This window comes from Notamacropus eugenii, chromosome 4 (assembly GCF_028372415.1).
Source record: "Notamacropus eugenii isolate mMacEug1 chromosome 4, mMacEug1.pri_v2, whole genome shotgun sequence".
Taxonomy (NCBI): Eukaryota; Metazoa; Chordata; class Mammalia; order Diprotodontia; family Macropodidae; genus Notamacropus; species Notamacropus eugenii.
The window spans coordinates 290,728,126-290,755,391 of record NC_092875.1 but is presented as its reverse complement, the minus strand read 5'-3'; the positions used below and the strand labels follow the sequence as shown (position 1 = coordinate 290,755,391).

The 27,266-nt window shown below is 34.6% G+C and overlaps 1 protein-coding gene across 23 annotated transcripts in view; it reads left to right on the top strand.

Moving 5' to 3' along the window:
* NCOA2 (nuclear receptor coactivator 2) overlaps positions 1–27,266 on the top strand; it is a 346,666-nt gene that overhangs the window by 157,728 nt on the left and 161,672 nt on the right. For 20 of the 23 annotated variants that reach the window (XM_072604810.1, XM_072604824.1, XM_072604819.1 and 17 more), the window contains one exon: positions 16,179–16,235. The gene's annotated coding sequence lies outside the window, so the exon portion shown is untranslated. Of the gene's footprint in view, positions 1–16,178; positions 16,236–21,001; positions 21,050–27,266 lie in introns of all 23 variants that reach the window. The other 3 variants (XM_072604828.1, XM_072604822.1, XM_072604826.1) reach the window with 1 other exon arrangement.

The window sequence follows — 27,266 nt, the reverse complement described above, 5'->3', positions numbered from 1 at the left end:
TCAAGATCTGGGAACTGTTTGAAGTGCCTGAGCTTCATCTTGGCTGATGATTAGGATTAGGGATGTAGGAGTAGTTGAAATTAAGGAAGGAGTTCCTCCTACTAGGAGTAGCAGTGCTTGCTTATGTGAATGCTTAGCTTCATTTTAGGAATCACCTAGTCATTCATTTGAGGTATAATACAAAATTATGGAAAGGGGAATAATGCACAGTAACAATGGTTATGTTGGAAATAGATTGTGGAAGACCTCAAATACTAGAGTAAGAAAGTTGTGTTTTTGGTTTAATATCTAACATTTTAATTACTGAAAGAATTTTTGAAGATGAGCAAATTCTGATACCATATGCGTTCCCAGTTTGACTATATTATGTTAATCTGATAATAAATTAAACATTTAGGAAAATTGAATTAATTCTTTTCACTACTTTACTACTTTTTACTACTTTAAATGTGAGATGTGGTTGGTGATTTCATTGACTCCATGGATTCAGTTATCATCTCTATGCTGATTCTCAAATGTATTTATTCAACCCTAGCCTCTTAACTGACCTCTAATCTCTCACTTCCAATTTTCTATTAGACATCTTGAATTGAATGTTCTATAGACATCTTAAACCTCAAATGTCTAAAACTTACTATCTTTCCCTTGAAACTCCACTTTTAACTTCCCTATAACTGTTGAGGAAAATGGTCTTCCCAGTCACCCAGAATTGAATTCTACATGTTATCCTTGGTTCTTTACTGACTTACCTTTTCAGTCTTCTTACACTTCACTCCTCTCCACATACTTTTTCCCCCATCCAGTGACACTGGCCTTCTTGCTGTACCACAAACAAGACACTTCACCTTTCAGCCCTGGGCCTTTCTCAGGCTCTCCTCAGTGCCTGGAATGCTCTCCCTTCTCATCTCTAACTACTGCCTTCCTTGGCTTCCTATAATTAAGTCTCAACTAAAATTCCATCTTCTACAGGAATTCTTTCGTAATTTCTCTTAATTCTTTTGCTTTTTCTCCTTTAATTATTTCCTACTTATTCTCTATATCGCTTGTTTGTTCATACTGTTTCCTTGTTGTCTCCATTAAGCCCTGTGAGGTCAGGGACCATCTTTTGCCTATTTTTGTATCCTCAGTACTTAGCACTTAGGATGGTACCTGCAATATAGGAATGTTTATTGACTCAGCTACCTACCTTATCCATTTTGGTGCAAAGTCTTTTCAGTTCTACCTTGGCAGTATCTTTCAGTACTTCCCCCTGCCCCCATTAAGGCCTTCATCACCTCAAGCCTAGACTTTTGAAATAGCCTTCTGGTTTATTCCTGAATTTCAAGTCTCTCCGTACTCCAGTTCATCCTCCATTGATTTGCCAAGTTGTTCTTCCAAAAGCACAGATTTGACCATGACATCCCCTCCTATTCAGAGGCTCCAGAGGAAATAAAGAATCTTATGTTTGTTTTTTTAAGCCCTCCATAATCTATGTCCTTCCTACTGCTCTTGTCTTACTATTATTACTCCTTAATCCTCTCCACATACTCGGCAGTTTACTGTTTCTGCATCATCTTACTACTCTGTGCATTTTCTTTCTTTTTCTTCCTTCAGCTTTATTGATGTGGTCTTATTATTATTTTTAGATAACAAACACTTATAGAGTACTCTCAGAAATATGCATAGAAATTTCCTCAATGTCTGTATACAAACATATGTATTTTATCTTTTGTAATTTCCTCTTGAAGAATGCATCTGCTATACAATTGTTCATAGACCTTTCAAAGCAGTATTGTTGTTAATACATTCATTATTCTGATTCTGTTCATTCATTCTTCATTTTATGTCCTCAGAATTGTTCTCTTTTTAGTAATATTTGCTATAGTATAAATTCTTCTTCTGATTTTGATTCAGTTCTTATATGTCTTTCCATGTCTTTTGAAATCATATTTCTTACTGCACAATAGTACTCTTATCATATTCATATACCAAAACTCATTCAACATTCCTCAGTTGATGGACATTCCCTTAGTTTGCAGTTTTTTGCCACCACAAAAGAAGCTCTTATAAATATTGTTGTACATAAAGGATCTTTTACTTTTTGATGTCTTTTGATTACTCTGTATTTTAACTTCCTCTCCCCATACATAGAATGTGCCCCTTCCTCATGTTTGCTTCCTGATTTCCTTCAAGCCCAAATACAGTCCTACCTTCTGCAAGAAGCTTTTCCCAGTCTGTCTTAACCTTAGTGTCTTTCCTCTGGTACTAATTTTGCTTATATCATGTTTGTACGTAGTTGATGGTATGGTGTCTCCCATATTATAAAAAATATGATTTTACTGAGAGAGCAGGGACTCTTTTTTACCTTTCTTTTTGTATCCCCAGTGTTTAGCAGAGTGCCTGATTCCTAGTAACATAGTCGCTATTTAATAAATACTTGTTGAATTTTCTTGATTTTATCAAGGTGCAAATGTCTGATAGAACATAGGAACCTTACAAAATAGGTTGGCTTGGATATGAGAGAAACTGCTAAGTAGGTTTCTGGAAACTTCAGTTTAAAGTTTAGAAGCATCTCATTTTTTTAAATGCTAAAAGTAGTTCAGATACCTTTGCCTAGTTTTCAGGACCAATTGTGTAATCTATAAATCTTATCTATAACTTGCTGATGGTTTCATACAAAATATTTTAATAGCTCATAATAATAGTAGTCGATACTTAGGGCTTTTTCAGTTTTACAACACTATTAGTTTGGTGATGTCAGCAGTTTTCCTTTCATTATGTAGATGAGGAGTTTGCAATTTCAGGTAGTTTTTTACCATGGTCTTATAGTTAAATGTCAAAGGTGTGAACTGAACCTGAGTCTATCCTGACCCCACCCAAAAGCATTTTGCAACTTTGAACAATATTGCTAAATATATATTCTTTTAAAATTAATGGTGTTGCTTATGATTATAGAATATATGATGTCTAGTTCTTTTTACCTTTAAATTATAGGAGTCTTCAGTTTTCCTACTTATAAGGAATAATAACTGCTTACTCCTTCAATATAGTCCAGACACTTGTCACTGCTTGTAGATAGAATCACTTTAAATATAAGCCATTTTTCATATGACAGCTCAATACATCTTATCAAGAGTTCTAATTTAAACATCAGACCATTCTGTTGCTTTTGAAAGGAGAAGCAGCCAGACTTCAGACTCTAGTGTTATCAGATTTGATCATAGCTTGGATGATTCAGGTTGCAGTAAAATTTGGTCCATATCCAGGTAATGAAATGTACCTAAACATAAAATTTTAAATTTAAAAATATGTCTTAGTGACTTTTAACCTGTTTTTAAGATGAGTGTGTTTTGAATGCACTTATACATCCCCTCCCCCATTATGATGTATAACTGCATTTGGATTCAATATGGGGGAGCAGCAACCATTTAGGAATTCACTTAGCTAAAATAATGTTATTTTAGTGGTGCAGTCTCTGAAATTCAATTCAGTAAGTTCTGTAAAAATTTATTAGGAGGGGGCGAAGCCAAGATGGTGGAGTAGGGTCTCCCCACACAGCCCATAAAATACCTTTAAAGAGGGACTCTCAACAAATTCTGGAGCAGCAGAAGTGGAGAACAACAGAGTGGAGAAGATTTCCAGCCCAGGGTGACCTGAAAGGCCCACTGGAAATGTCTGTGGCACCGGAGGCAGAGCAGAGCCCAGCCCAGCCTTGGCCTCAAAAATTGCGAACAGCCCTCAGGGGCAGAATCTCCAGTCGTGGAATCCCCAGTCCCAGCAGCAGCGGGTTCACAGATCCCTCAACTCACAGGCGCCAAAGATCAGTGATGGGGTTTTTTCAGCTGGCCAGGAAGGGAGAAGGGCCTTCCATAGCCCTGGCCTTAGGTAGCTGCTGCAGAGGCCAACCTTAAATGTGCTGCAGAGGCCATATTGGCAGGCACAGCTGCAGTTTCCACTGTTGGAGTGTAAAAACCCCTGGGGGCATTGAGGAGCTGAGTCTTGCCTCAGCCCTGAGTGGAGGCCCTGGGGGAGCTGGTCTTTGTCTCACACTGAATGATGGCCCTGCCCATCCAGCTTATCTGAAAATCAGCCCCCAGTGCTGACTTCGTGGAACTGGAGGCCAGATGGCTGTGGAGAGGTAACTGCTAAGATTCTGGGCACAAAAATCCCTCTCTGCATCCAGACCAATACACGCTTGATTGGGCAACCTTGGAGGAACTGAGATCTTACAGATTCCCAGAGTACACCCTACTCTTGACAAAGGACCCAAAAGTCAAGTAACTGGTTGGGAAAATGCCCAAAAAAGGGAAAAAAATAAGACTATAGAAGGTTACTTTCTTGGTGAACAGATATCTTCTCCCATCCTTTTGGATGAGGAAGAACAATGCTTACCATCAGGGAAAGACATAAAAGTCAAGGCTTCTGTATCCCAAACATCCAAAATAAATATTCAATGGACTCAGGCCATGGAAGAGCTCAAAATGGATTTTTGAAAATCAAGTAAGACAGGTGGAGGAAAAATTGGGAAGAGAAATGAGAGATGCAAGAAAATCATGAAAAGCAGGTCAACAACTTGCTAATGGAGACCCAAAAAAATGCTGAAGAAAATAACACCTTTAAAAATAGGCTCACTCAATTGACAAAAGAGGTTCAAAAAGCCAATGAGAAGAAGAATGCTTTCAAAAGCAGAATTAGCCAAATGGAAAAGGAGGTTCAAAAGCTCACTGAAGAAAATAGTTCTTTAAAAATTAGAATGGAACAGAAGGAGGCTAATGACTTTATGAGAAACCAAGAAATCACAAAACAAAACCAAAAGAATGAAAAAATGGAAGATAATATGAAATATCTCATTGGAGAAACATCTGACCTGGAAAATAGATCCAGGAGAGACAATTTAAAATTATGGGATTACCTGAAAGCCTTGATCAAAAAAAGAGCCTAGACATCATCTTTCATGAAATTATCAAGGAAAACTGCCCTGATATTCTAGAACCAGGGGGCAAAATAAATATTGAAAGAATCCACCAATCACCTCCTGAAAGAGATCCAAAAAGAGAAACTCCTAGGAACATTGTGGCCAAATTCCAGAGTTCCTTGTTCAAGGAGAAAATATTGCAAGCAGGTAGAAAGAAACAATTCAAGTGTTGTGGAAATACACTCAGTATAAAACAAGATCTAGCAGCTTCTACATTAAGGGATTGAAGGGCTTGGAATAGGATATTCCAGAAGTCAAAGGAACTAGGATTCAAACCAAGAATCACCTACCCAGCAAAACTGTATAATACTTCAGGGGAAAAAATGATCATTCAATGAAATAGAGGACTTTCAAGCATTCTTGATGAAAAGACCTGAGCTGAAAAGAAAATTTGACTTTCAAACACAAGAATGAAGAGAAGCATGAAAAAGTAAACATCAAAGAGAAGTCATAAGGGACTTACTAAAGTTGAAGTATCTACATTTCAAAAAATATATTGGGAGGAGAAAGGGAGAAATGGAATGGGGCAAATTATCTCTCATAAAAGAGGCAATTAAAAGACTTTTCAGTGGAAGGAAAAAGGGAGATGTGAGAGAAAAAAACAAGAAGCTTACTCTCATCACATTCAACTAAAGGAAGGAATAAATGCCCACTCATTTTGGTATGAAAACCTATCTTACAATGCAGGATAGTGGGAGAGCAGGGGATAAGCAGGGTGGGGGGGATAATTAAAGGGAGGGCAGTGGGAGGAGGGAGCACTCTTGGGGAGGGATAGGATCAAAAGAGAGAATAGAAGAAATGGGGGGCAGGATAGGATGGAGAGAAATATAGTTAGTCTTACACAACATGACTATTATGGAAGTCATTTGCAAAACTACACAGATATGGCCTATATTGAATTGCTTGCCTTCCCAAAGGGAATGGGCGGGGAGGGAGGGATGAAGAGAAGCTGGAACTCAAAGTTTTAGGAACAACTGTTGAGTATTGTTCTTGCAACTAGGAAATAAGAAATACAGGTATTGAAGTATAGAAATTTATCTTGCCCTTCAGGACAAAAGAGAAGATGGGGATAAGGGAAGGGAGAGATGTTAGAAGGGAGGAGAGATTGGTGATAGGGGTAATTAGAATGCTCGGGTTTTGGGGGAGGGGAGAAATGGGGAGAAAATTTGGAACCCAAAATTTTGTGGAAATGAATGTTGACAACTTAAATAGATAAGTAAATGAATGAATAAATAAATAAATATAAATAAAAAATTTTAAAAAATGTATTAGGAATCAGTATAAGGCATAATGTTAGGGTGATAATCCCTGCCCTCAAAGAGCTTACATTCTTTTGGAACCAGCCAGATAATTATCTGTGTAAATTACTGGAAAAGAAATTATTGCTTGTTCGTTTGAGAGCAATGAATCCCCTGCTAAGACAATTGAATTCCCGAAGGATTTTTGAAAAATTCTACTTAGGATGTGGAATAAAAACAGGCAAAGAGATAATTATACACACTATAGTTTGAGAAGTACTGTCAAAATGGGAAGTATATACTTAGTTGTCCAGGAGGAAAGCCTTGAAAGGAGCTCACAATTTTAAGAGGTGGAGATGATACAAGGGGTGAATTCCAAGTGTGGAAGCCAGTTCAAAAGCATGGGTGAGAGATTAGATTCTCTACAGTAAGTAGAGTAGGCTCCATCCCCCATGTAATCTATTAAAACAGTTTTAATTCAGAACTTAACAAGTAAACTGAGGATCTGCATATACACAGTAGAAAAGAAAAAGTATTTTCTGTGAAACTGTATTGCTATTGTGTATCTCTATTATATATAACATTTAAATATAGTATATATTCACCCTGTAGTTTTCTAGGTTTCCCATTTTGTGCTTTTCCCCTCCCCCTCCCGGATTTTCTTGTGTTCTCTTATCTGCAGTTTAAAAAAGAAAAATATCCTAGTCACTCTTCTGTCCCTCTTTGCTTACCCCTTTGCTCCACCTGTCCTCCCCTTCTCTTTCTGTTCATATGAACCCTTTTTTCTATAGATAAACAAAGAAACTATATAGAAAAGGTATAATGAAGCAAAACAAATTCCAGACCTAGGAGACAATTGTCTTTCCTTGCTGTATTTCAAACCTTGTAACAAATCATCTAGCAAAAGATAGGCTGATGAAGTATAACATTTTATTATAAAATTTTGAAAATTTTTGTGGTTGAATTTTTCTTACTTTTTAATATCTAGTTGATGTGTTCATGTACAGGCAAATGGCCTTTTCTGTCTTGAAACATTTGTAGATTGGTTTCTAGAATTACCTTTAAAACAAACCAAAATGTATAAAAATAAAACTTGAATAAACTTGTGATCAGGAAATAACAAACATACTGTCAATTATCTTCCGCATAGGAGTAAGTAGCCGTTGGACTTCTAGGAAATAGAGAGCCTCTGTCTTTCAAAGGGATAATGCAGAAGAAAAATCTGCAATAACACATTAATTTGTCAAATTTTATTTTATTTATCAGGTTTAAATTTTATTGCTTTTTAAAAAACATTTTTTACTGTTTTAATTTTCAATTCCCCTGAAGAACATTTTGCCATTGACCTAGCATAAAAGGTTATTTTTTTTTAACCTGAACCAAAAGATTCTTAGCTGTCTACAGAAAGATTTAGAAATGTGTTAGTGCTGTGTCATCCTTTGCTTAAAATCAAAGAAGCATGTAAAATGAGAGAGGTAAGAATATGCTTTACAGCTGCTTCTGTATTAACACAGTTACAGGAGTTCAGCTGTTATATGATTTGCCTGAGATTTTCCCTCTCTTCCATGCAACTGGTGATATTGATTCTTATCATCCTGTAAATAGTTCTTCACACAACATCCCTCAATTTACAAAGTGATGACCTCTCTGTGGAGTATTCATGTCTTTTCATCATCTGTTCATAAACACCTACATCTGCCATCTCCTCATAGATAATTAGTTCTAGTTTGGAGTATCTGGCTTTGATATATAGGGAAAACCTTTTTAAACAACATCATTCATATCACCAAAAGTGTAAATTTTTTTTGTCAGGTTATATGTAGTTACTTTTGCATAAATATTTTCCTACCCTACTTTTTTTTTTTTTTTGATGTTTATTACCAAGGGATGTATTACAGACTAAGGAAGGGAGGGAAGAGATACTCAGAAACAATAGCTCACATGTATATAATGTTTTAAGGTTTGTAGCTTTACATGTGTTATCACCTTTGATTCTCGCACCAACCCTCTGAGGTAGGTACTATTAACATAGCCCCTCCTTTTTACAGATGAGATTACTAAGACTGAGACAAGTTAAATAACTTGCCCATGATCACACAGCTGATAGGTAAAGATTGGGATTCAGGTCATCTTGCCTCCCAAGTGCAGTGTTCTATCCGTTGGGTTATTTAGCTGTTTTTAACAAACAAATGAATTGGGTACTATTTTTTAAAAAAATATTTTATTGGTAAATCTTGTTTTTTATTGCTTAAATTTACCCCTTTATATCTTCCCACGAGCCTAGACACGTTTAAAGGAATAAAAGATGAGGAAGAGAAAAAACTAAAAAGTACATTTAAAAAAAAGTCTGATATCTAGTTCCCTTCTAATTTTTATATCAAATGATGTTTAACATTCATGTTATGTTTCCATTTCTAATTGATTGTGAAATTTGGCATAAAATGTTGATCCGAGCCTAAATCTTGCAGAATGCTTTCCAGTTTTCCTAGCAGTTTTTATTGAATATTGAATTACTGAGTGTTACCATCTAATTGTCCCTTGATTACTACATCTGTTGCCATTGATCTCTTCTTTATTACCCAGTACCAAATGGGGGTGGGGGAATGAAGGGAAAGGTATAAGCATTTATATAAAGTACCTACTGTGTGCCAGGGCTTTACAAACATCTCAGTTTATAACATATTATTCTTTGTTCATTTCTACCTTTTTTGTTATTTCCCTTGATATTCTAGATGTAAAATGAATTTTATTATTTTATGTATATGATCATTTGTTATACCTTTAAAGCTGTAAATTAACTTTGGTAATATTGTCATTTTGTTTAAGTTGGCATGATCCAGTTATGACCACCTTCCTTCAGTTATTTAAGGTCTTTGTTTCTTTAAGGAGCACTTCGTAATTGAACTTATACCAGTATTTCATTTGCTTTGGTAGATTGATCCATAGATTTCATACATTTTATAGTCATTTTGAGTGCTATTTCCATTTCTGTTATTGCCTTTTAGATTTTGTCATTTTACTGAAAAATAGTGTTCATTTTTGTGGGCTTATGTTGCAATCAGAAATTTTCTGAAACTATTAGTTGTCTGAATATCAAATACTGATTCCTTGTCATGAGTATCTGCATATTTTTACAATTATAAATAAAGTTTAAATAAGATTTATGTGATAAAATAATGATCTATCTCTTCCTTTCCCTGTATACTTAGGAGATGACCATTTAAAACTGAGTAATGTTTTGATGGCATTTTCAGGCTATTGGGATATTTCATACCCAGAGTTACCTGAAAATATTTTTATACATACATATACACACACATATATGGATTTTCCTAAGACAACTGGAATATTATTATTGAAAAGTAAACAATAATTTATAAATTGGTTTTTATTTCTCTTCTAATTATGGAATTAATTTTTTTTACTGCTAACCTTTGTAAATAACTGACTTAGTTAAGTACTAAACCAGCAGTCAGACATATAGCTTTTAGTTCCAACTCTGTCCTTTATTAACTGTGTTGTAGGCAAATTATTTAGCCCTTTAAAATTTGGTTCCTTAGCCTTAAAATTGGATTTTTATTAATTTCTTTTCTCCAAGACTTATGTAAAGATGTCAGTCTTTCCTGATGGTAAACCTAAATTCACCTCTTTGCAACTTCTACCCAGTGGTCCTGATTTTAATCTTTCTGAAACCAAATCTAATCCTTTCTTTACATGAGAAGTCATTCACTTACTTAAAGAGAGATATCATATCTCCTCAAGTTCTCTTTTCTCCAAGCTATACATGCCCAGTTCCTTTTAACTAAGCCTTATATGACATAGATTCAAGGACCTTTCCATTCTGATGATCTTCCCTCTGGACACTCTTTAGTACATCAGAATCCTTTTAGAATTATGTTTCCCTAATTGACCGTAATACTCTAGACGAAAAGGTCTGATAACTTTATATGGAGGGAAAAGCAAAAGGAACCTGTTGTGACCTTTAGCAGTTGCTTACTATTTGTTGATTGCTTAATTTATTTTAATGATAAAATATGAATTGAGAGAAACAATTTTTATAATCCACAAATTTGCTGCTATTATTACTTCAGTTCCTAGGTCTGCATTTTTTAGCTTAAGAGATTCTTTGAAAAGAAAATAATGACCAAACAATGCTATTTTGAGACTTTCGGAAGCCTAACATTCTTGTGAAAACATTTGTTTCATTCAACAGTTATTACTAATATAATAGGAGTACTACTTCTAAGATAAACCACTAATTAGCTTATTTAAAGTGTAAGACGAAAATCTTTATTAAAAAAACAGGAAAATAGACATTTGCTGCCTGATATAATTTATGTTCTGTCTGAATAATGCAGATCTCCCCTAGTACCAGGCTACACAACTTAGCAATGCTCACCCTCTCTTGGTCTAGTTCTATATCAAAATCTAAACTTATAAAAAGGCAGCTACTTCTGTATAGTAAAAGGGACTATATTAGCAAAAGTTAGTAACACTGTTATAACATATAGATGGGTTTCTTTAGGTATAACTTCTACCAATTCAGAACTTAGTAACGCTAAATGAAATTTAGTTTCCATATACATTTTAGACTAGAAGAAGAGAATTGTACATGAAATTGTGATTTTTTTTTTTTTGAGGAGGAACTTTGTAATTCTCTCATCTTCCCTCTAATCCAACTATTGAAAAGAAAGGTAAGATCCTTATAACAAATATGCCTAATGAAGGAAAACAAGTTTTCATATTGATCAAGTCCAAAAATGTATGATGGTTGGTATTTACTTTGACTAGTATTTTCAAGTCTTTCAAAGTTGTGTTTCTTTACATTGTTGTAAAGAATTCTAGGAATTGTTTTTCATTCTGGAATTCTAGGAATTGTTTTTTCATTGTGCTTTATTCTGTTTTCTTCTACATAAGTTCACGTTTTTCTAGGTTTCTCAAAAAAAAATGTTCCTTTTTTTCATTTTTTTTGACATCATAATAATACTCCATTACATTTGTTGTTGTTGAGTCATTTGCTTGTGTCCAGCTCTTTGTGACTCCATGGACTTTTGTCCATGGATTTTCTTGGCAAAGATACTGGAATGGTTTGCCACTTCCTCCTCCAATGTGCCCCCATTTTTTATAGATGGAGAATTGAGGCAAATAGAAGTCTAGGAAATTGTCCAAGGTCACACAGCTATGAAGTGTATGATGCCAGATTTGAACTCAGATCTTCTTGGCTTCAAACCTAGTACTCTCTCCACTGTACCACCTGGCCACCTCTTTACATTCATGTGCCAAAGTTTGTTTATCTCTTCCCCGTATGATTGATATCATTTTAGTTTCCAGTTCTTTGTCACTAAAAAAAACCCCAAACATTACTAGAAATATTGTTATACTCCGTTAGTACTTTTCCTTTTTCATTGGTCTTCTTGGGGTAAAGGCCTATTAGTGGTATAACTTTGTCAAAGGTTAAATGTGATTTAGATAGCTAGTGTTCTGTTCCAGTTATTGTGCAATAAATATGTAGCCCCAATAAGAAAAAGCTATATTTTGCAATGTGATTTGAATGGCTTTTATTTAATTTAATTACATGCCTTCCTTTAAGGTTGCTAGCCTCCTTGGTCTCCACTACCATCCTTTCTTCTATAACATAGTTGAGAGTATGACCTGGTCCAGACCTTGATTCCATGCCCCCAAACTTTACTGTATCACCCCAGCTTAGCCTGTCTACCTACTGTGACAGTTGTTACTTTTTAATAAAAGTCTTTTTTTCATAAACCTTCTATTTCTATGCCACGATTACCAAAGGCCAATGGGAGAAAATTATGCCCACAGTTAAGGGACCATGATACAGGTATGAATCAAGAACCAAGAAATGAGATCAAGAAGGAACAGTCTGACAAAGTTCAGGAGGAGAATTAGGGGGAGTCATGAAAGCCTATAATGGAGAGAGTCTCTGAGAGCCAGAGGGTTGTCAACAGTGTCAGCAGATAGGTCAATGGGAAAAGATCATTTGATGTGACCATTTAAGGAATCATTGCTAACTGGAAAGAACAATTTCAATAAATACATTTATAGTGGACAAAAGTCAGTTCAATTTTGTTATTTCCTTTCCCCCCCCACTCCAGTTTGTCTGTATGTTTTGTATAAGCCACGTATTAGCATAGGTGTATAGAGACTTCTGGAACATATTCAGAGATATATATTAACAAAATTCCATTTAATATAAAACAGATGGAGTCTCATGTTTCTATCATTCCTATTAATTCTCTTGTTTTTTGCTTACAGTGTTGTAGTTTGATTACTGGATGTTATTGTAGTCCTTAACAAGGAAATTGTCTTTTGCAAATATATGCTTTCTACGTTGTCATAATACATAATTTGTTCCCTGATAATGGTGGAAGTAAGTGAATTCCATTTCATAAAATGTTATTGGGCACTTCAGTGGCACTTGACTAGGATTTGATTTTTGATTTTTTTTAAATTTATTTTTAGATTACAACATTTCATTTTGGCAAAATTTTGAGTTCCAATTTTTCTCCCCATCTCTCCCTTCCTCCCACCTTGCATTCTGATTACCCCTTCCCTCAATGCCCTCAGTGTGCCCTCCACCCTTCCCTTATTCCCATCTTCTCTCTTTTCTTGTAGGGCAAGATAGATTTCTATACCCCATTACCTGTATTTCGTATTTCCCAGTTATATGCAAAACTCCCTTCCTCCCTCCCCACATATCCCCACTGAGAAGGCAAGCAATTCAATACAGGCTATATACATGTAGTTTTGCAAAAGACTTCCATAATAGTCATGTTGTAAGACTAACTATATTTCCCTGTCCCCCATTTATTCTGTTCTCTCATTTGACCTTATCCCTTCCCCAAACTGTTTACTTCTAATTACTCCCTTCTCTTATTTGCCCTCCCTTCTATCATCCTCCTCACCCCACTTGTCCCCTTCTCCCTTACTTTCCTGTGGTGTAAGATAGATTTTCATACCAAATTTAGGAAGCATGTTATTCCTTCCTTAAGCCAAATGTAAAGAGTAAGCTTCAATTTTCCCTTCTCACCTCCTCCCTTTTCTCCTCCTTTGAAAAACATTTTTCTTATCTTTCATGAGTGATGATTTGCCCCATTCCATTTCTCCCTTTTTCCTCCCAATATATTCCTCTCTCACCCCTTAATTTTATTTTCTATAGATATCATCCTTTCTGATTCAACTCAACCTGTGCTCTCTGTCTGTATTTGTGTGTGTGTGTATATATGTGTGTATAATCCCTCCACCTACTCAAATACTGAGAAAAGTCTCAAGAGTTACAAATATCTTTCCATGTAGAAGTGTAAACAGTTTAGCTTTAGAAGGTCCTTTATGATTTCTCTTTCCTATTTACCTTTTCATGCTTCTCTTGATTCTTGTGTTTGAAAGTCAGATTTTTCAGCTCTGGTCTTTTCATCAAGAATGCTTGAAAATCTTCTATTTCATTGAATGACAATTTTTTCCCCCTGAAGTATTATACTCAGTTTTGCTGGCTAGGTGATTCTTGGTTTTAGTCCCAGTTCCTTTGACTTATGGTATATCATATTCCATGCCCTTCGATCCCTTAACGTAGAAGCTGCTAGATCTTGTGTTATCCTGATTTTATTTCCACAGTACTCAAATTATTTCTTTCTAGCTGCTTGCAATATTTTCTCCTTGATCTGGGAACGCTGAAATTTGGCCACAATATTCCTAGGAGTTTCTCTTTCTGGGTCTCTTTCAGGAGGTGATTGGTGGATTCTTTCAGTATTTATTTCGCCCTCTGGTTCTGGAATATCAGGGCAGTTTTCCTTGATAATTTCATGAAAGATGATGTCTAGGCTGTTTTTTTGATCATGACTTTCAGGTAGTCCCATAATTTTTAAATTGTCTCTCCTGGATCTATTTTCCAGGTCAGATGTTTTTCCAACAAGATATTTCACATTATCTTCTCTTTTTTCATTCTTTTGGTTTTATTTTGTAATTTCTTGGTTTCTCATAAAGTTATTAACTTCCCTCAGCTCCAGTCTCATTTTTAAATAATTATTTTCTTCAGTGAGCTTTTGAACCTCCTTTTCCATTTTAGTAATTCTGCTTTTTAAAGCCTTCTTCTCCTCTTTGGCTTTTTGGACCTCTTTTTCGACTTGAGTTAGCCTATTTTTAAAGGTGTTGTTTTCTTCTGCATTTTTTGGGGTCTCCTTTAGCAAGCTGTTAACTCGCTTTTCAAGCTGTTTCATGGCCTGAGCCCATTGCATATTCGTTTTGGAGGTAGTGGAGGCAGAAGCCTTGACTTCCTCTGACAGTATGCATTGTTCTTTCTCATCTGAAAGGATGGAAGGAAATACCTGTTCACCAAGAAAGTAACTTTCAATGGTCTTATTTTTTTTTTCCCCTTTTTTGGGCATTTTCCCAGCCAGTTACTTGACTTTGGAATCCTTTGTCAAGAGGAGGGTCCTAGTGCTCCTCCTCTCCCCATGACCATGTTCAGGTTGAGGTTCAGATCAGCTGCTCAATTCCCCCAGGGCTTTAGGTGGAGTGCTTCACAGATGGACCCTGCAACTGACGCCACCACAGCCACCTGGGGTCAGTGCTGGGGGGGCGGGGGTCAGTGCTCCCCTCTCACCCAGTTAGGAAAGCCTTCTCACTGACTTTTGAAGCTTTCTTTGGCCCTTGTGGATTGAGGGATCTGAGACCCTCCCTGCTGGAGATTCTGCCCTGGAGGCCTGTTCCAGTCCTGTTCCTCCCAGTGCCGCATGGACAGGGCTGGGCTCCGCTCTGCTCAGGGGGATAGACCATGGGGTAGACCTTTACTGTTGCCCTTCCAGGTTAACTTTGGCTGGAAATCTCTCTCACTCTGTCGTTCTATGGCTTCTGCTGCTCTAGAATTGGTTGAGAGTCATTTTTTACAGATATTTTACAGACTGTGGGGGAAGAGCTAGAGTATGTGTGTCTTTTTACTCTGCTATCATGGCTTCATCCCCCTAGGATTCTTTTTTAAAAAGTTATTGTGTTAGCTTTGTGAAATAACTTTTTGATCTTACTTCAGATAGTCAGGAAGTAAAATCATAATGATGTTCTGGAAAAATTAATAGAGTTTTCAGAGGAACCCAATATGTATCTGGGGAGTATAGCCAATATTAGGAGTCCTCAATATTGATAGACTAGATTCTCCTACATAAGGAAAAGCCATGCAACTAAGGATACAAAAAAATCTTGTAACTGACAAAAACCTTTATCCTTGAATATCTTTGGAGTTATGACTAAGGTTTTAAGTTTGCAGACATCATAAGAACTAAAGTACCACATCACTACAAGGGCATCACAGAAAAACCCCATCTCCGATTATCTTCTTCTCCGGGTTGTTATGAAAAATAATGCACGTTACATGTTTTGCAAACCTTAAACTCCTATGTAAATATCAGGTATTTTTTTATGGATATAGGAGAATATTTTGGTTTTTTGATATATTTTAGATGTATGGATGTATAATCATTCTTGTATATGGCTTTTTTTTGTACGCAGGAAGATCAGACTGAAGTGTTATTTTCCTTTTTAATCAGATTACCTTTCATAAATATAAAGTTTTATAAGTTACATAAATTGCTAAGTATTTCTCAACAATCTTCTCATTCTATTTACTTTTAACCTGTTAAAACTTTTTGATGTTTAAGGTAACATTTTGTTCTAAATTAGCAAATTTTAGATATGGTCATTTTGGTTAAAATTAATTTCTGTCCATCATAAACAGACATAAATATCAACACTGAATTCAAAATTTTTACTCAGAAAAATTATTCTTCAAATTTTATTATGTTTCTTGTATTCTTATGTAAATAGAAATGATTCAAAGAGTCTGATTTTCTTGATATAATGTTAAAACTATGAAGAGGAGGGTTGTGTGATGATTTGTATATGTATAGTAAAAAGTCACATCTATAAGGAATTTAACATGATTTTGAAGATTTTTAGGAACTTTCTTCTTTGTTTTACAGCTTTCTCTTGTACTTTGCTGCAAACTTACGGATCTTTTACACTGTGTACTGAATCAGGTAAGACAAAGGAAAATGCTGTATATTTTGCAGTATTAAATTTTGAATAAAGTCAAATATTTAACACTTTTTTCCACAAAATACTACTTTTGATTAAAACAAAACTTGAAAATACTGCTATTCTTAAAGGTGGAGTGTTAATCTTACTTTTCCTATATTTTTTGCAAGTGCTTAATTTTAGGGTAGAAGATTGCTTACGCAATTTTCACTGTTTTTAAGGCTTGTGGAGAGCAAGCTGAAAGAGTGAATTTAAATTAATGTAGTTTTAGAGCAGACTACATATTATATGTTGAACTTATATTTGGGCATATGATATGCCATTGATGAGTATATGATTTGCTACTTTAAAAAAATATTTGCATGTAGACTTTCCCTTTATAGAAACCACTGGATTGAGAATTGTCAGAAAAAAATTTGACAAGGAGGGAAAAAACTGATTTCACTAGATTTTGAATCAGAATAGTTATATTTGAATCCAGACTTTGCCATTTCCTACGTTTTTGAGCCTCTTTAAATTTTACCCTGTCTTTATCTCAGTTTCCTCTTTTGAGATAAGTGTATTGAAAGAAGCTATAGGGAGTTGGGGGTGGGAGGGGAGGCTTAAGGCATAGAAGGTGGAAGGGAGAGAAGGCAAATCTTTGACAGAAAAAATAAAAAAGAAAAACAAACTGAGAAAGATCCTTAAGCTGCAAGGGAAAGAAATGATGGTGGGAAGGAAAGAAATGAACACCAAATAATATCAAATAGTTTTTGTTTGGTGCTGTGGCTATACTTTCTGACATAAACTGAAACTAAAGTTTATTGGGTAATAGAATAGTTTTGATATTAAGCCATGGAAGTAGGCTTGAAGTTCAGACATAAAGGAGCATACTCCTTTGGGAGCAAAAACCATTCGTAGTGAGGAAGCCTGGTTGTGAGCTCTAGTTCTCCTACTAATGAGCTTTCTGACTTTGTGCAAATTAATTTCTTTAACCTTCAATTTCCTCACCTGTCGAAATGAGGTTTCACTAGTTGTAGGGTCCCTTTCTGTTATTCTAGCAATTAGTTTGACTTTGGATCAAGGATTTTAAGTAGCAGTTTAAATGGCATGAAAGAAAACCAAGATTTAGGTCTTTAATAATCTATCTTTAGAAACTACATCTTTAACTTACTTAGCTTTTATTATGTTTGTATCCTAAGATTTCCTGGAACCTGTAACAAAGACAGTTACTATACATTTGACCATGTATTCTAGAGAAGGCATGAAAGGCCAAGAATAGTCTGAATCTTTGGAGAGAGAGAGTTTCTCTTCTCAGAAAAGAAGTAGATTGCTTATACACAGAAGAGGTAGAAGGAATCTTGCTGGAGAAACTTTTTTTCTTTTCCTTTTTCCCTTTTTTCGGGAAGGAGTTAGGAGAAAAAGGGACTGTTTTTATAGTAATAACTTTTTTGATCATTCTTGAATAGAATAGTGGTTGTAAGAAAGGATGCCTCACAATTTCTTGATACTTGTTAACCTCTATTCTTCTTAATTTGGAGAAGAGAGTCTTAAGTTGAATTGGAATGGAAATTTTTTTGGCATGTTTGTATATTCTGAAAATAATTCCATATTAACTATATTTGTGGTGTTTGTTTATTAAGTCTTATTGTATTTAGTAATCATTTTGACTCGGAAACACTTTCTGAGCTCTATGCAACCATCATCATCAATCCATAAAACTAATTTTAATAGTTGCCTAAGAAAAAATATTTTTAAAAATGTAAATCAACTAGAGAAAAACATAATGGAGTGCACTCCATAGCCAAGTCTTCATGACATCTGGATTATTTGCTATTTTTAGTTTTTTCCATTAGCTTGAATATTAAAAATTGAGCATATGGATTACATTCAATAGTTAACTCTGAACTAGAAGGAACATGGATATATTAAACAGAAGCTTGCACATCTATTTTTAAGAATATAGACACTCAAGAGTTGGGAAGGATATCTCAGGCTATCCAGTCCAACCTGTGCTATAACAAATTTCATTTTTAGACTAAATCTCCCCAGTTTCCTCCAATTGGCCCAGCACAAATATGATCATCTTATCAATATACTTTTTAAAATGTTGCCTAGAATGAAGGAAAATAAGTGAGCTTTACTCTCATCGAATTTGACTTAAGGAGGGAATAACAAAAACTCAATTGGATACAGAAGTCTATTTTACTCTGTAGGAAGGCAAGGTGGAAGGGGATAGGAGAAGGAAGATAATAGAAGAGGCAGCAAATTGGGGAAAAGGATAATCAGAAGCAAACGCTATTGTGGGAGGACAGATCAAGGGAGAGAATGGAATAAATAGAGGGCAGGATAGGACAGAGGGAAATGTGGTTAGTCCTTCACAACATAACTATTATGGAAGTGTTTTGCATTGTCACACATGTTTGGCCTATATTGAATTGCTTGTTTTCTCAATGAAGGTGGGTGCGGAGGGAGGAAAGGAGAGAATATGAAACTCAAAGCTTTAATAATGAATGTTAAAAATTGTTTTAGCATGCAACTGGAAAATAAGATATACAGGCCATGGAGTATAGAAATCTGTTTTTCCCTACAGGAAAAGAGGGGAAGGGGATGGGAGAAAGGGGGGTGGTAAAAGAAGGGAGGACAGACTGGAGAAAAGGGTAGATGGGATACATACTATCTTGGGGTGGGGCTGGGGAGAGATGGGGAGAAAATTTTGAGTTCAAAGTCTTGTGGAAGTGAATGTTGAGAACTGAAAAATAAATACATATTTTTAAAAATGTTGCCTAGAATTGAACACAATATTCCAAATGTGGGTAAAACACAGGAGGACTGTCATCACTTATCCCTGGAAACTGTTGTCTCTTATTGTAGCCTAAGATTGTGTGGACTTTCTTTCTTGATTGTTATATTGATCTTTTTTTTTTTCACATGAACTATTATCTGTTCATATCCTACACTGTGTACTTAGGAAGATTTTTAGCCTAAGAGTAAGAATTTAATATATACCTCTACTAAATTCCGTTATATTCAATTTAGCCCAATTGGCCAATCCATTAAGATCTTTTTCAATACAAGCTCAGAAGTTCAGTTTGTTAGCCTTTCCAGCTTACTAAATTAGAAAATTTTATAAATGTGCCTTTAGGCAAGTCAGTAATAAAAGTGTTAAATAGCATAAAGCCAAATAAAGATCCCAGGTACCCTCAATGGTCACTTCCTTCCAAGTTGTCATTAAGTTGTTAGTGAGTCTTGAGTCTGGTTATCAAACCATTTCCAAATCTACCTAATGGTACCACCATCTAGTCAAAGTCTCTCTCTTTTCCACAAGATTATCACTTGGATAATGTTGCTAAAATTTACATTAACTTATACCTATAGCATTCTTCCTTTCAGTGTAGGAAATAAGATTCATGAGGAAGTCATTGCGGGCTCTTTATGATCGCTTTCTTTTCTCAATTTTTCGCTAACCATGTCTATCTTTAACAACATATGTTTTAATGTTACAAAATATGTAAATTAACATAATTTATAATTAATATAATACATTTACCAGGAATTGAAGTCAAGTTCAAGATATAAAATAAATGCATAATATGTATATTTAATATTTATAAAACTAGTAGAAGTGAGGGGATTAACCATTATAAATATCATGCTTTATAGTCCCAAAGGAACATGTTACCTTTGAATAAAAACCTTAAAAGTATAACAGCTTTTTTCCTGTTGACTGGATCAAAATGTGGTAAAAAATAAGACTGAACATGCATTTTTCCACAATAGATTTAATAATATTAATACTACAAACAATAGGAAAAAAACTTTGCCCCAAAGAAATATAAATTAGATCTTACGCTCAACAGCAAGCAATACAAACAAGATGGTAATATTTAGGCAGCCTAGATTTGGAGGAAATTGAACTGTAGCTTTTCTTCTTGTTTATATTTTTTACAAAGCTGTGTGGCATATTTTACTAAAAGAAAGTTAAGTCCATATTGTTGAATGTACCCTATTATTCTGATTTGTATATTTGGAGAGTAAATTGAAATTATCCCATACCCTTTAAAAGGGAATGTATGTATATATATATATGATATTTTTTGTTGTGATGGCTAAAATGGTAATTCTGTGGTTTCTAAGTACGACACGCTTAAAAGTTTATTTACATTTTTGTGTCGTTTATTATTGCTAATAAATTGTATATCCAGTATCTTTACTTTTTATTTAATTCTAGGAGATTAGGGGTTTTGATATTGAAAAAGACAGGAGCTTATGGGGAAAGAAGTTTCTCTACTTTTTTTCAAATAAATAGTATTTAATAAACTAGAATGGGAATTCTGAACCTTTTTCTTATTCTATTTCAGTTTTCATTATTTCATGAGAAAAGAGCCAAACATAACTCTGGATTATTCTAGAACTTTGGATGATGGAAATGAATATAGTAATAAATGATGGAAATGAATATAGTAATAAATAAGTAATAAAAAAGCTAGAGTGGTGACATATAACTGGGTTTGGCAGGCATTGATAGCTTTGCTACTTAGATAAGTAGACTAGATTTGTTTAATAGATCTTCCTATACTTTTTAATCCTTTTCAGTGTGAACATTTCTTTTCCATTCTTAATTGAGAAACATTTAAAAGCAAGCCACCATAGATTATTTGGATGGATTGTCAAAAGCTCAACTATGAGTTAATATCTTCATTTAACAATGTATTCTTGAGTTGTTTCAGTCTTTGTATTTAAAATATTTTCAAAGTTGATTGTTAATTATTTCACATACTTTTTCAAGGCAAGACATGAAAGGAACTTTCATTTGATGTTCTACTCTCCGATTCAGGTTTGGTTGTTTTTGAATTGGCCCAAAATGTTTATGGACACACTAATATTAAGATACTAACAAATCCAAAACTGAGCTCATCTTCTATTGAAAATGTTCTCCATCTTGAAGCTTTTTTATTTCACTTGATAGCACATAGTTTAATTAGCACATATTTAATTATTTGCCATGTCTTGTTAACTTTATCTTAATAGCTTTTGCATTTGTTCTTTGAATCTCAATGCAGCCATTCTACTTTTGATACTCATTATCTCTGTTCTGAATTTTTATTATAATCTGCAGTCTAGTCTTCCTCCCTTAAGCCTAATCCCTTTGGCATTCTTCTGCTCAAAGCTCTTCAAGAACTCGTTATCCTATGCTGCAATAATGTAACAACTCTTGAACTTGTTATTTCTGGTCCTTTGTGTGCCAAATTAACCTTTCAAGTTCATCTAGCACTGTTTTTCTTCATCTATTCTACATTCCAGCTAGACAAGACTACTTTTCCATCCTCTGTTCTTTCCCTGCCCTTTACTCATATTCAGCGAACATTTGAATAACATAAAAACAATTGACAAACATTTATTAGATATGTTATGTATCAAATAGGGATAACATAACATAGCGGGAAAAAGTCTGACATTGATTCAAGAAGACCTGAGTTCATGGCTCATCTGATACATACCAGCTGTTGGTAACTGTGCTGCATCTTAAAGAAAGCGTATATCTTGCTGTATTTTTCATTTAACTGATTGTTTACATCAGTTCATTAGGTCTTTAGTGTTCTATAACTTGTCTTCCAGTAATGGAAAGCAAATTTCCTGGTCCCAGAGGATGGGCTATTAGATATCGTCTAGTACATCTTCTCATTACCTTTGTTTTTCAGTCTATATACATATATATGGAAGGTAATTTACTTCCAATTATAGGAACTTAAACTTTCTTGTTTAAAGATAGCTTGGACAGATACTGTTTGGAAATATTTTTTCCCAGTTAGTACACTTCTCTTCACCTTTAGGAATTGAGACTTTTTAAAGTGAGGGAAAATGATGACTTCATGTTCTTTAGAAATGAGATTGACTTCCAAGTGTAAGTAATAGGTAGATGGTGTGGCATATTGAATAATAAAGTGAAGGTTGCTAGTGTAACATTTCTGGGTTTTAGTTTTCTTGCCTATAAAGTGCGAAGATTCTTAGAAGAGGGATTAGATTTGGTATGCTTTGCCTCAAACAGTAGTACTAGAAAAAAATAGGTGTATTTTACAAAGAAACACATTGTAGAGAACTATACAAAAGTAGAGTAGGTCACTTAAGGAAGCAGTTAAGTCTCTTTCTTATGTCATTAAACAAAGGCTATTATCTATGATCCCCCTTCTCGTTCTGGCACTCCATGATCCTAATGCAGAAGAGAAAAAACTTATAAATTGCTGATCTCTACTGGTCGAAAATTTTTCCACCCTGGAAATTCATCACACCAATTAAATCACAGGTCTAGACCAACAAAGCCAAAACTCAGAAGAATGGCAACAGGAAAATAGCACTATGAAGAGAAAAGTAAAACACCTCTGCCCCCAAGGAACCTGCCTTCTATTAGTGGGATATGACATGTACTTGAATATTTTAAAGTTGTATAATTTTTATAGAAATGGATATTTCTCTGCTCTCTGTGCAGATTTCCAACCCCTTTGGTAACTCAGTACGTGGTACTCTAAAGTTGTTATCATTGCGTTAATGATTCATTTATCAATTTGAATCTTAGGTAGACTTGGTCCTTCAATCTCTGATATGCAGTTCATCACTAAGCTCAAATCTTTTCCAACTTATGAAGACTTGTGACTTTCCTGCCAGAGTCTGTACTGTACTGGCAAGAACCCAGGGTTGCTCTTACTGTCGACACCGTGATGAAGCATTTTATAATAATACTTGGTGCTCATCTGGTCTTCTGTGCTACCAATAGATTTTCTCTCACTACCTTCTTCTCCTTGTTGTTTCTCTGTTAAAGTTCTTCCCTTTTTTCAGTTCTAAACTTTGATGCCATCTCTTTCATGAACTTCTTCCTCCAAACCTGCCCTCAAAAGTATTTTGATTTTTTTCATTAAAATGTTCTGAACATCCCTGGTGGATTTATTACAAACTTGCTTATATTATTCAGATGGTAATGTTTACTACTTCTAGGAGAGCTCACATTCTAGTGGGAGAGATAGAATGCAAATAAATTGATATGTATATATTACATTGTAATAATAGCTTTCATATTGCATTTTCAGGTTTTCAAAATGCTTTATACATGTTTTCTCATTTGATACATAGTAGTTGGAAATTAAGCCTAGAGGGCAAGGCTCTAGGTGCTTGTGGAACCAGAAGGTGTCTCCTGAAAAAGATACCATAAACATTTTTGCATAAATCTTTTCCCTACTACTAGATTGAAAACTCTGGAGGATCAAGGTTTGTGTCCTATTGATTTTTGTTTCCATGGTACACATTTGCACAACGGGGACATTTTAAGCACTTTAGACATACTTATTTTATTGAGTAATCTTCCATTAATTGTGACCTGTTACATGCTTTCATCACCAGAAATGTTTAGTGATGTACATAGTGACAGAGGTGGCATACACACTGTGAAGAGTTTGGGCTTTTATTCTTTTCTGTTGTTGGTACTTGAATTCTATTCAAATGTGGATTCTTATTTGTGATTGTGAATATAACTGCAGATGTTACCTGATAACTCCTATAATACGTAGAAATTCATATGAAAGCAAATAACTTTACGTATTATGATTGGTAAATGTTCTACGTTTTTTATGGGCTTAGTTTATTAGTTATTTGTTTATCTATTAACTATTTACTTTAGAGTGTCTTTAACTAGAGGAGTTTGTATTGGAAGTATACACATTTTTCTTTGTGTGGTGTGTGTGTGTGCATGCATGTGCATGCATACATACATGCACACACTAAATTTTGATTCTATTGGCCTCAACAGAGTACACTTATAAATGAAACAGCAAGAAATTTCTTACTGATCCCAGTACTACTTCGCTTTCCCAGCCTATAGTGATTGGCATGTGATAGCCATTTTCTACTTTGTAATAAATACCTAGCCACAGCAGGATAAGGTAAGATCAATAATATTGCTTTAATTCTTTAGTTCCAGGAGAGAGATTTCTCCCAGTATGACATACATTGTTAGCTACAAACTCCGTGTCACTACAGGGAAAACAGGGAGGTACTGAGAACTTCATGGCCAGGGTCCAGTTAAGCTAATTGTTGTTTTATCTTGTTTTTCATTTTAAGAGTCTAAGTATTGGCCTATATTTCATGAATGGATCATGGGGGTTAATAGGCAGGGAGATTTTTATATTAGCTCTTTATTGAATTGACTTCTTATTTCCTTTTGCTAAAAAAGTGAGCAGTATGTAGTATTTAACAATTGCTAAGTGTGAATTAAACATACAGTATAAATGTTCGTATTTCACTTGCAATTAAATATATGGGGATATTAAGTACTTGGATCTATGAAAGCCTGCTTTGTCGCACTGTAGCCTATAGAGCTAAATGTTGCTGCTTTCCAGAAAAACAGATTTACTTAATTTGAGTACTTCCTCTTTAAAATAACAAATTTCTGGTGTCAGGAGGCAGTTACTTGAATTTCACCAGTAGAAGTTAAACAAATGTTGTTCTGGGTATTTGCCATAAAGCACTGGGAATTATGATGTAATTGAACTGATGCAAAGGTCCACATTGCAAAATCATGTCACAATTTACTTTACCCATTCAAGAAAGGCAAGATATTAGGATGTTAGGAATATGATAGGCTAGATTAAGTTTTTTGCAGAAGTTCAGCTTTTGGACAGAGTATTGCACTGGAAACTAGGACAGCTGGGTTCTGGTCCCTTCTGTACCACTAGTGTTGCTTGAGACTTTTGGGGGAAATCACTTAATTCTAAAACTTCGCATAATAATATAAAGCAGCAATTGTGTACAACTATCTGGTACTAGTTAAAAATAGAAAAGTATACCAACTGGTTAATAAATTAGCATTTATTAAGCCTCTGTTAATACATGCTACCACTGTGCTTGACACTGGGCACACAAAGGCCAAAGTAAAATAGTCACTGCTCATGAAGACCTTAAAGAGATAAAGAAGAATCAGGAAAAACTGAGTTTAAATTCAGTGTTAGATAAACCCAAACATATAAATTACTTTACTATGAGAAAATAAAAAACACTGTACTTTAAGACTTTTTATTCTTTCACATATTTGTGAAAACTGTTTCCTAAAAAAAATCACCAATTATATTATTAAATTGGAAATTGAAGTAAGTATCAAGAGGCCATAAAAAACAAATGAAAATTCGTCTTTGTTAAATTCTGGGTCATGGAAAAACTGTTTAAACCAGATACTTAATCTTTCATTTTGATGGCAGTTTTATTATAGTTCAGAAATTGGTTTTTGTTACCTAACTATAAGGTGGAGAATGGAATAGAAGGTAATTTTAGGCTAATGTATTTTCAGAACTGTTTCCTACATAATAATTATTCATGCTTTTACATTATTAGAATAGAATCGAAATGCAATATTCCCTTGGGGTTAGCTCAACATCTGTTGGACAAATTGGTTCAGTGTAACAAGTCTGTTATTAATATCCAGCAGAAGATACTGTTTTATGAACCCAGTGGAATCTGGATTTTAGTGCCTCTATTTTAACTGTAAACACTGGTGCATGTTAACTGTAACCCCAACCCCGAACTATTTTAGTGGTTAATATTCCTACTGCTTCAAATTTTAATTACGTTTCTTAATATCTTTCTGAAACACTAAATGATTCCTTCTGCCAACTCCACCATTATTCATTCCTATTCTACTCCTTGAGAATAAAGATTTTGAGAAAAGCCTAAATTAAATAACACAGCATTTTGCATTTTAAAATCATGCACATTTTTCTTTTTAGTAATATAAAATACCCATGACCTTTTATTTGAATGTATTTATGTTAATTGTCCACCTATTACTTCCCAGCGTTTACTTTTTCCTTTACAAATATTGGTGAGGGGAAATAATTTTGTCTTCACTTGGATCAACTAATGTGGCTTGTAGTAAATAGATGGTGTCTGTAATACGAATCTTGATGTGGTGATCACAGAAAAATTCTTTCAGAAGACTGCCCCATTTGCTAATCTTGGCACAGCCTTTGGAGGTGAGTCCCACTGGAATTTAAGACCATCACTTTTAATGGGAAGAATTACAGTATTTCCTCTCATACTTTATAGGAAAAATATCCATGATAGCAAGAATATTATTTAAATAATGTATTAACATTTTTGTGATGACATAGGTCATTTGCCTGACAGCAAGGGGAAGCTGCATTAGATAAAATTTTGTAGGGTTTTGCTTATACTTCATTTTCTAGGATGATGATATGAGTAGGTTGTTTATAAATAAAGCAAGCATAACAGTAATTCTTACATGTGTATAAAAGGAGAAATAACTATAAATTAACTATGTTTCTCTGCCAGAGTATGAAGTGTATTTTGATTATATGTCCAATTTCACTTTATTTAAAAGCCAGGATTAAACCTTCTAATTTTCAAAACTTTTGAGATTTCATGGTTGGTGTTCATTTTATATTAAATGAAAGTTTATCATAGCCCATATGCTTTTAATTAAATGATCTAACAATGAAAAACTCATTTTGTTCCTCCTATCCTAGTCAGGTAGGAAAATTATTATGATCACAGACAAGGAACTCATTGATAAACTGATTGCATTAGGTTTTATTAAGTGAGCTGTATGTAATTTGGGGAAATTTTCAAGACAGTCTCTGCTTAATTCCTAAACTTCTTTTCTGCTTAACATTCATTTTGGGTTTCTTCTATCTTTTTATTTCTGTTTTGGTGTTGCATAGATTTTTAAGTACAATGGCTGCTTACAAAGGCACATGCAGCTTTTGTACATTGCTATGACTTAAAACAGCTTTTTGCAAAACTCTCTTGCCAATAAAGCACTTTGGGCTTTAAAGTATACTGTAGAATCTGTGGTCACATTTACACCACTGAGAACTGTGTGCATTAACCATGGTCAGAGTTGTGAGGACAGACAGTATTTCTGAAAGTAGGCAGTAAGACAGTTGTCACTGCAGCTTTCTCTCTGTCCTCCATTTCTTTTACTTTTTTTTCCTTTGAGAGGAATGATTTCTCTTGGGGAAAGCGGGATGAGGAGCACAGTTTGTATAGCAATA